Source organism: Pecten maximus, chromosome 13 (assembly GCF_902652985.1).
Source record: "Pecten maximus chromosome 13, xPecMax1.1, whole genome shotgun sequence".
NCBI classification, from domain to species: domain Eukaryota; kingdom Metazoa; phylum Mollusca; class Bivalvia; order Pectinida; family Pectinidae; genus Pecten; species Pecten maximus.
The window spans coordinates 1,630,286-1,641,134 of NC_047027.1; the positions used below are offsets into that span (position 1 = coordinate 1,630,286).

The 10,849-nt window shown below is 37.9% G+C and overlaps 1 long non-coding RNA gene across 1 annotated transcript; it reads right to left on the reverse strand.

The window, feature by feature from the left end:
* Window positions 1-9,635: 9,635 nt before the first annotated feature.
* LOC117341513 lies at window positions 9,636-10,555 on the reverse strand. Its single transcript, XR_004535654.1, has 2 exons — window positions 10,177-10,555; window positions 9,636-9,979 (listed from the first exon to the last, which is right to left on the reverse strand). It is a non-coding gene; the product is annotated as an uncharacterized LOC117341513 (long non-coding RNA).
* Window positions 10,556-10,849: the final 294 nt, after the last annotated feature.

Below are 10,849 nucleotides of genomic sequence, written 5' to 3' on the forward strand. Positions count from 1 at the left end.
AGTAACATTAGGCTTCTTTCTTGATAAAAAGTACGTGTTGCCTGTACCAACTAAACTATCGTAATTATTCCTCGATATTGATCATCAGCAAGTAAAATGAACATCTATTATTTCAACACTTACGTGCCTTTTTTTCAAAAATGACAATTTGAAATGAACGACTGATTAGAATATAAAAAAAAATCTGAGCAACAGGTCATCTTCATAGCCATTCATCCAACACTACACAAAGCAAGGTAGCAAAATAAACGTTAACTCTTACTGAGTCTTAGTATTCTGATCACGTGGTCGTACACATATGCTAATTTGCTAGGACATCCTATCAAAACGAAAGCATTCAAATTTCCAGACTTATGTACAAAATAAAATAATAATAATAAATGCATCATATGAAATATATTAATATTAAACAGCGATTGCACATCATACAAGATTGTGTTATACCAGCACCAGACAAAAATGGCGTCTCATTTCCTCACCTCTTCAGATTAGATAATAACAAATCAGAATCACCCAGATGCTTGTATTACACTTCTGTTTCAAACGCAGAAGAGACGCGAAGTAGACTTGCACATGTGCACAAATTACATACAGTAGTTCTGCAGCTATCCACATCTTTTAAAATCACACGGACGATATATTCCCTTGTAATTATTATTTTTCAGAAACAAATTAAATCAAATTATTATTTGTTTAACCAATCTCTGGGTCAGTGTAAGGGAACAGTACATGTATGCTCCTGGCCAAAGGAAACAAGCAGATTACTACATTTATAATGCAAGACATTGGGACCATTTATTTAAAAAAAACTGAAAGTCAGGTATTGAATCATAATCAAATCAAAGTGAAAGGAACACGCAATTTTCTTCTTCTTCTTCTTCTTCTTTCATGAATTGTTTCCGTACAATTTGTCAGATTGTGGTGAAACTTTGCATGATTAACAATTTAAAGACTAAATTTTATTCAAATTAATTCTTAACTTTATAACTACTAGCGATTTAAAGAATTAACCCATATTTCCCATATCTGGTCCACCCCTCAGGCTCCTGGGGGTTCAGAGTAAAAATTTATAAAAACTCAGTTCCACTTCTCCCAAGAATGTTCCTGACCAAATTTTGTTAAAATCAATTAAAAACTTTATGACTAGTAGCAATTTAAAAACTAATCTCTATTTCCCTTATTTGGCCCCACATCTCAGGCTCCTGAGGGGTCAGAGGCAAAATTTATACAAACTCTCCGCCCCTTCCCCCAAGGATGTTTCTGACAAAATTTGATTCAAATTAATTCATAACTTTATGACTAGTAGCAATTTAAAGAAGTAACCCTATTCCCCCTATTTAGCCCCGCCCCTCAGGCCCCTGGGGGTTCAGAGTAAAAATTGATAAAAACTATGTTCCCTTTCTGCCAAGGATGTTCCTGACCAAATTTGGTTCAAATTCATTCATAACTTTATGACTACCCCGGTAGTAGCAATTTAAAGCAGTAACCATATTTCTCCTATTTGGCCCCGCCCCTCAGGCCCCTGGGGGTTCAGAGTAAAAATTTATACAAACCCTGTTCCCCTTCTGCCAAGGATGTTCCTGACCAAATTTGGTTCAAATTCATTCGTAACTTTATGACTAGTAGCGATCTAAAAAAATTACCCTATTATCCCCATTTGGCCCTGCCCCTCAGGCCCCTGGGGGTTAAAAGTAAATATTTATGCAAACTATGTTCCCCTTCTACCAAGGATGTTCCTGACCAAATTTATTTCAAATTCATTCATAACTTTATGACTAGTAGCAATTTAAAGCAGTAACCCTATTTCTCCTATTTGACCCGCCCCTCAGGCCCCTGGGGGTTCAAAGTAAAAATTTATACAAACTCTGTTCCCCTTCTGCCAAGGATGTTCCTGACCAAATTTGGTTCAAAATCATTTATAACTTTATGACTAGTAGCGACTTAAAGGATTAACCCTATCTCCCCTGTTTGGCCCCGCCCCTCAGGCTCCTGGGTGTTCAGAGTAAAAATTTATAAAAACTCTGTTCCCCTTCTGCCAAGGATGTTCCTGACCAAATTTGGTTCAAATTCATTCATAACTTTATGACTAGTAGCGATTTAAAGGATTAACCTTATTTCCCCTATTTGACCCCCCCCCCCTCAGGCCCCTGGGGGTTCCGAGTAAAAATTTATACAAACTCTGTTCCCCTTCTGCCAAGGATGTTCCTGACCAAATTTGGTTCAAAATCATTTTTAACTTTATGACTAGTAGCTATTTAAAAAAGTAACCCTGTTTCCCCTATTTGGCCCCGCCCCTCAGGCCCCTGGGAGTTCAGAGTAAAAATTGATACAAACTCTGTTCCCTTTCTGCCAAGGATGTTCCTGACCAAATTTGGTTCAAATTCGTTCATAACTTTATGACTAGTAGCGATTTAAAGGAGTAACCCTATTTCCCCTATTTGGCCCCGCCCCTCAGGCCCCTGGGGGTTCAGTGTAAAACTTTATACAAACTCTGTTCCCCTTCTGCCAAGGATGTTCCTGACCAAATTTGGTCCAAATTCATTCATAACTTTATGACTAGTAGCGATTTAAAGGATTAACCCTATTTCCCCTTTTTGACCCCGCCCCTCAGGCCCCTGGGGGTTCAGAGTAAAAATTTATACGAACTCTGTTCCCCTTCTGCCAAGGATATTCCTGACCAAATTTGGTTCAAATTCATTCATAACTTTATGACTAGTAGCGATTTAAAGGAGTAACCCTATTTCCCCTATTTGGCCCCGCCCCTCAGGCCCCTGGGGGTTCAGTGTAAAAATTTATACAAACTCTGTTCCCTTTCTGCCAAGGATGTTCCTGACTAAATTTGGTCCAAATTCATTCATAACTTTATGACTGGTAGCGATTTAAAAAAGTAACACTATTAACCCTATTTGGCCCCGCCCCTCAGGCCCCTGGGGGTTCAGAGTAAAAATTTATACAAACTCTGTTCCCCTTCCCCCAAGGATGTTCCTGACCAAATTTTGTGAAAATCCATTCAATACTTTAGGACTAGTAGCAATTTAAAGAAAAAGTTGACGGACGACGGACGCTGCGCCATGGCATAAGCTCACCGGCCCTTCGGGCCAGGTGAGCTAAAAAACGAGAAGTATTTTAATTGCCGTTACAGTTGAATTACCAAAATGGACCTGAAATCAGTACTTTTAAAAAAAGAATGATCTATGACTTGAATATTTCATAAAAATAATTTAATACATCGTTTATTCACTTCATTCAGATCTTCAGACACCGCATAATTTGTGAAGTCATATATAGAAATATATGAACCATTTTTGTTATTGATTTATAGTTCACACAAGTAAGCACGAGATGTAAGCAGTACGTATATGTACCGCTATCTACGGCATGACCGAGTACAGTAGACTACACTCGCTTTGTGGATATTGACAGTATAACATATATTTACATACTAATTCAATTTTAGAATTATAACTGAAATCTTGTAACAGCATGGCACAAATAGTCATCTGAACATGTGTTGTATATTGAAAAATTATTTAGGTAAATATTAACTCATTTGCTTGACTTCAATTTTCAATTTATCAATTCATTGATTACTGTGTTTGAAGTATGGTGTAGCGAGAATTTCAAGTCTTGAACATGACTTGATGAACGTTCTAAATTAAAAAATTATCAAAATGAATTTGTTTGAAAAATAACACAAGTTCCACAGCAATATTATACAGAGAATCGATCACACTATTTCAGAAGTTATAAAACTACAAATAACAATTAATGGCTGAATGTTAAATTAAGTGAATATCACAAGTCTTTTTGCATTTGTTTTTAGATAAAACGGATTTCCGTTTTCCGTCTTTGAAAAAAAAATACGTAGGCGTATTGCATAGTAAACGTAGCCATGTGTACATATGTAACAGCTGATTTCAATCCGATTGACTTAACATGAACTTAACACCGTCTCAGTAGTTCGTCACAATCGAAAATTTGATCGTGAATTCAGTATTTTGCAAATTCTTTCAAAATACTTCCAGGTAAAGGAAAACAATGCATATGGTCTCTATACACACACCAAAGATTAATAGATCCTATATTGGGTCCATTCTCTAGTAAAAATATCGATTTGGGTCCACTATCGGCCATTTCGGTAATTCAACTCTAACGACAATCGGGCCGCGATTCGCAAATGAAAAATTAATTTAAAATTCGTAAACCTCTAATATTTTACATATGATACAATTAGGCATTGAAAAACAATTATGTGGGTCAATTCTCTGAAAATAATGCCAATTTATATCATAATTGAGCCCCATTTTTCTTCGTTTCGGTATTTCCAAGTCTGCTTCACCTGTGGTCCGTTTCAGTAAATATTCTCGACTTTGCCGAAATAAAAACAAGCTATATAATTGTTCATTTTAAACATGACAACTGCCGACCACACGTATCTAAAAGTGTTATTGTTGATATCATCTGAATATATTGCCGTAGTTATCTGTCACTTCGATTGTAAACCCCCTGCCAAAGTCATGGAAGAATCGACCAATCAAATTGGTTTAACGTTTGATTTCCGTAATCTTGCAGTTACCTCCCTTACAGCAGTAAATACGTTCCAAGTATTGCCTGCAACAACCAATCCCGTGCACATGGCAACAAGATATTATCATTTGCATTTGATTTATTGGTCGTTTTCGTCAAAGGAAAATGGAATATGGAAATCGATGACAATGTTAACGCTATGACCAGTCACCCTGACCACAAATGCCACCTAGTATCTACCTTTCTCGCAAACATGTACTGTACGTAGTACAGTAACCTATAGTATGATACAATGTATCGTCTCGTATGCCGTTATTGATATATTTCTTTCTCTAAATTATAGAAATATTCATCTAGTTGATAATGATGTAACATTCTAGAATATATATAATACACATTTAAGTAAATCGCGGACATATTTGCAGACCGATGCTATAATGTCAGCCGTTTTGGAATGAACACGGAAGAGCAAAACTTTCTAAACATCCGGAGACAAATGCGCCTGCGCAATATTTGTTTACATAAATATATTGACCTGGAGTTATTCGTAAAGTTCAGGTTCATTTAGTCTTCACATTTCGCTAGCGTTATGCATTTCTCAAATCGTATGCATCTTGAAAACATCTACTGAATACATTTCAATTGTTTCGGTAAAACTACTACATAAAACGAAGGTGTTTTTGTAAGTAAATTATTTGAAGCGTAAGGCAATGGGGGCAGCCATATTTCATTGAAACAGACAGTAGATGGCGTATTGGTGAATGTGGCTACCAAATATGGTCATATTTCTCAGTCCAGTTCTTGATGGCAATAACCGAACATTAATGTTCGTTTAAAAAGTAGAGCATCAATAACAGGACGTTTTAACATAATTCAACTTCACAGACGGCGAGGAACGCCTCTAAACAATACAGAGCCTTTAGCCTCCTGTCATTGGACCAATTTTCACTTAAATTTACTCTGTATATAGAGCGGAGGGATGAAAATTTCAGGTTTTCCTCCTGGTGAACAAATAGTTGTCTAAGCTCTTCTGGTGCCATTCGTAATGTGTCAAAAAACAAACCAACATTGTTAAGACCAGTTTTAAACTGGTCGATTTCACTGTGGACCCTGTAAATTACGAAATGAATATAGGATATAAATAATTATAAGTATGTGTAAAGCAATGCAATAGAAAACAAATAATTTTTAGCTCATGAGTGAGATAGCACTTTAAATCGGCAAAAGGTCCGGCCTATCACAAGGAGACTTAACACGAACATACCACAGCCTCCCAAAACACGCATACGCACCCACCACACACATGCATGTCGCACGCACGGGAGGCCGTCCTTAAATGACCTTGGCTGTTAATAGGACGTTAAACAAAATAAACCAAACCAAATTATCACCGTCAGAGACTTTTTCACACCTGTGATGCAATCAGCATTCACTTACCTGAACATATTCCTGCAGACATATTTGTGAGCGACCTTTTCACAAAACTAAGCGAGGAAACATTTAATGCAGCAATTCTGACCCTGTTTATAAAGCATTACCCGTCTGTTATGAACTGGAAGGACATTTTGAAAATATTAGTGATATTTGCAGATTTTTTCCAAGTACAAGTAATGTTTGATTGCCTGTATTAGATCTACATATTTCATGAGATTAAATTTGCACCTGACTACCTTGTTTCATTATTGCAATTATGTGCTGATCAGAGAGAAGCTTCATTTTTAAGAGCATTAGCTGTTCTTTTGCCGTTAACTGAAGACGATATATACTGTTTTATTTGAAGTCTGATGATCTACCAGGTTTATATAGAACCTCAAAGCTGAAAAAATACTTGAGAAATATGGTACGAAAACAAGAGTGACAACTTAAATATTACTTGAATAAATTTCAGCCTACATTTTGTTTCATTTGCAAGAAAATGGATGTTTACCTCAGAGTTTCTTCAACTGAATGTGTGCAGATGACAGTAGTGCCTTGTTGTGGTGAGCTAATACATAGGGAATGTATTTCAATCTTTAATGCTAGTGACAAATGTTCGAAATGCACAACACATTTAGTGAATGGAATGCCAATGAGAATAGATGAAGACCTTGACACATGTCTCTAACGACACAATTTGAGGAAGAAAAATGACATTCCTTTCGGTTTGGTCATGCCAGCATTAGTATATAATCCAAACTAAAGTACATTTACCTCGTGTCTAAAGATAAGTGTTTTTTTAAAATATTTACTTTAGGTCTGCATATTTTATGAGATATAAATAAGCAAATGATTGTACATTGTATAGATTATTTTTGTATTAGTTTAATGTCTCATAAGATAATTAGGTTGTAAACGAGTTATAGCAACTTAAACTTATCATCCTTATTGCCCCGGATGAAAGTGTTGCAGGGGTCTTAAACAAATAGTGTGGAAGGAAAATAGAGTTATCAAGGAAAACGTAACCCAAAACATGTCCTCGTCTCCAATTGGGGTATTGCACCTCTGCGGAGAAATGATTTACCACTGTGTCTATCGACCACCCATATAGCATACGATATGGTTCCTTTGCATATATCTGCTTGCGGAAAACCTCAACAAGGAGGTCTACCGATCTCAAGGGCTTGACGGATTTGGCAGTACCAAGGCATCTTTTGATAGTTTTCTGGATGATGATGGGCGATAGCGATGATATTTTCCCCAAGTCTCCTTCGCTGATATAAGTAGATGCTGAGGGAAAGTCATATCGGATGTTGTGTTGTTTAGGTTATTCTCATTTTGGTTTGGTTTGGTTTAGTTTTGGGGTTTGTTTTAGACATGTTAAGTAATTATGTGATTCATTACTCGTGCCCCACCCTCCTCGGACAAGGGGACACTGCTCGAAGCGCGGCTTTCCTGCGCCGAAGTGTCAGGGTTACACAGAGTAATATACTCGAGAAAGAATATGATTTTGTTTGTGCGAAAATTGTTATTCTCTCACGATTGACCCTAAGCCACCGCCCTCTAGATATTAAATATCCCGGGCTCGGCGTGACCAGCCGATTGATAATACAGGGCCCTTACTATCTCTCGTCTCTCTGGAGTCCAAAGCCAATTGGTGTGTTTCAACCACCAGGATCATCTTTCCCCAGATTACGAGAAGCAACCCACGGCAAACAGGTTGGCTCAAATTGGAGCTGCTGTGAAAGCCTTCTGCTACACTAATACCCAACGCACATCGATCACACCCCCGAAACAATCGATGTGGGCAAGGCACCAGTGTACCCAGTCTCGGGACGTGGACCCAGCTTTCTTGGAGAATTGATTTGAACCCGATTTGGTCAGAAGCATTCTTGGGGAAAAGGGGAACAGATTTTGCATAAATGGTGACTCTGACCCCCGAGGGGCCAAAGGGGCGGGGCCCCATAGAGGGAATTCCTTTAAAACTCTACTTAACATAAAGTTATCAATGGATTTCAACCAAATTTAGTCAGAAACATGCTTGGGGGAAGGGGAACAGATATTGCATAAATGATGACTCTGACCCCCAAGGGGCCAAATCGGGGAAACAGAGGTAATTCCTTTAAATCGCTACTTGTCATAAAGTTATGAATATATTTGAACCCAATTTAGTCAAACATCCCTGGGGGTTCGGTTTGGTTTGGTTTATTTTGTTTAACGTCCTATTAACAGCTAAGGTCATTTAAAGACGGCCTCCCGTGCGTGCGACATGTATGCGTATGGTGAGTGCTTATGTGTGTTTTGGGAGGCTGCGGTATGTTCGTGTTAACTCTCCTTGTGATAGGCCGGAACTTTTGCCGATTTATAGTGCTACCTCACTGAAGCATACTGCCGAAGACACCCAGCAGCACACCCCAACCGGTCACATTATACTGACAACGGGCGAACCAGTCGTCCCGTTCCAAATATGCCGAGCGCTAAGCAGGAGCAGCAACTACCATTTTTAAAGACTCTGGTATGTCTCGGCTAGGGGACAGAACCCAAAGCCTTCCTCACAGGGGCGAACGCTCAACTAAAGGCCAAAAGTGAGGCATTGTCAAGGGAGACATTAGGAAGAAGAAAGTTGTTCAGAAAGAGGAGAAAAGATAAGATCCCAAATTTAGTCGCCTCTTACGTGCAATGGGGGCAGCAGGTAAAATTCTTACGCCCTACCTGCTGGGGGAAAGAGAACAGATTTTGTATAAATGGTGACTGACCCCCACAGGGCGGGGGGCCTAATAGGGGAAATTGACGTAATTCATCTAAATCTCTACTAGTCATCTATGGTTTCTTTAAATTCACTCCATTCCTCCTCAAGTTGCTTACAGATGTCACAATTACTGTCGAATGTTTCCTCCTGATGAGAACACAAGTCGCCAGTGACAGTTCTTTATAATGCGTTAGCATTTTGATGCTTCTTCCCTGCTCTATGTTGAATTTCAAAATCGAACTGGGATATCGACTCCAACCATCTTGTCAGTTGTCCTTGTCGATCTTTGAATTGGAAAAGCCAACGGAGTGAGCCATGGTCCGTTCTGAGTAGAAAGTATCCAGTATATAGGTTTGTTTCGGACTTGGGTATGCAAGTAATGGTGTTTTACAAAGAAAGATCCTTAAGGCGTTGGAAACTTGCTTCACATTCCTCTGTCCACTTGAATATTGTATGTTTCTTCGTCAGTCCTGTGAGACATGACGCGATCTCACTGAAGTGGTGTATGAATCTTCGGTAATAATTACATATACCCGGGAACTGCTGTACATCTTTTACTCCTTTCGTACGTTTCCAGTTCTTTACTGAGTCGATGATCTTCGGATTGGGTTTGATACCTCCCACGACGTGTCCTAGATAAAGTACTTCCGTCCTAGATAAAGTACTTCCGTCTTGAGGAATTCGCACTTGGATGGCTTCAGTTTTAAACCAGCAGATTTCAACTTTCCTAAAACTTCATCTAGCAAAAAAAACAGGGAAAATTTTGACTTCTCCCAAGAGAAAAAATAAAATGTATGTATCATAATTAGTAGATGTGAACAATGATTTTTGTTTTATTTAAAACTAGTTTCTGACTTCCTAATATTCGTAATCTCGTAGCCAAGTAACCAATCGACGTATATGTGTAATAGTCGTCTTATTTCTTCAATAATACAACTCCGGGTTCTTGTTTCCAATATTTATTATTATACAAATAAACCCTGTAACATGAAATACATCATATTACCATATATTTATACATAATGATAATTCACGCAATTATACAATGAGACAAAGTATCTCCCTGACCGTAGTCAGTTACATTAATTACAATTGGCGAATATATACATTAAAACTGTTTTAATCAATCTATACATTATATAGAAATAGCAGCTCTTACATTATTTATACAATTATCATTCATTTATCTTAATTACATTAAAATACCCACCTCTTCAGTATGAAGAGGGTTTTCCCGGACTATGTCCGCCGAGTCCTCTGTACTCGTCTTAACGTTCAGTTAATAAGCTATATGAATAAAATAATGCACACATTAAAACCATGCTTCATTGAAATCACTCGCGTAATACGACCACGCCCGAAATCTGAATTAATTTCCAGAATATCAACTTTACTTTTAACAAAAATACTACCTTTAATCAAATATATTATATAAAAGATACTATATTACATTACGCTTATATATTTTTTACACAGGTACTTACGTTTAATGACTCTAGTGTTCGCTACATCTTTTCGTCTCTATGCTGGCTATGATTACCAATATACGATGTTGTCCCTCTGACCGCTCTGTTCATAAGTGACCAGTGCGCCAGGTAAAACTACCCAACATTCAACACTCGCATTCCATAAATAGACAATACGTACACTACAAACAGGTTTACATACACGTTACATCACATCCGCTCATTAGCTCGCTCGCATTCTCACGTGCTATTCTACCGCGCGCGCTAAAACTATTGCCGCATTGCGTACCGTAGAATGCTTCGCGGAAAGCTGACTTCCGTTTCATACGGCGCGTATATTTAAAATACAAAAACATATTAAAAGTATATTGTCAAATAATGACACTACTACATTTGTATGCTTTCATCGTTGCAGGAACAATGTGTTCGAAACCACAAAGAAGGTAAAAGCTGGCGTGAAGATAACGGATGGTAATTAATAGCAATGAAATGGAGGAACCAAGCCAAACGCCCGTGTTGGATAGCATTGTTTTAGGCACTATATACAGATGTGTGTGTGAAATCGGACAATTTAGGGACTTATTATTTCAGTATACTGAATTTTATAATAATTTGTTGCCGAAGTTTCCCGCGTTGTATTTCAATCCACAAATTGCCGATGAATTCAATATTTCTCATTTGGATTTCATCA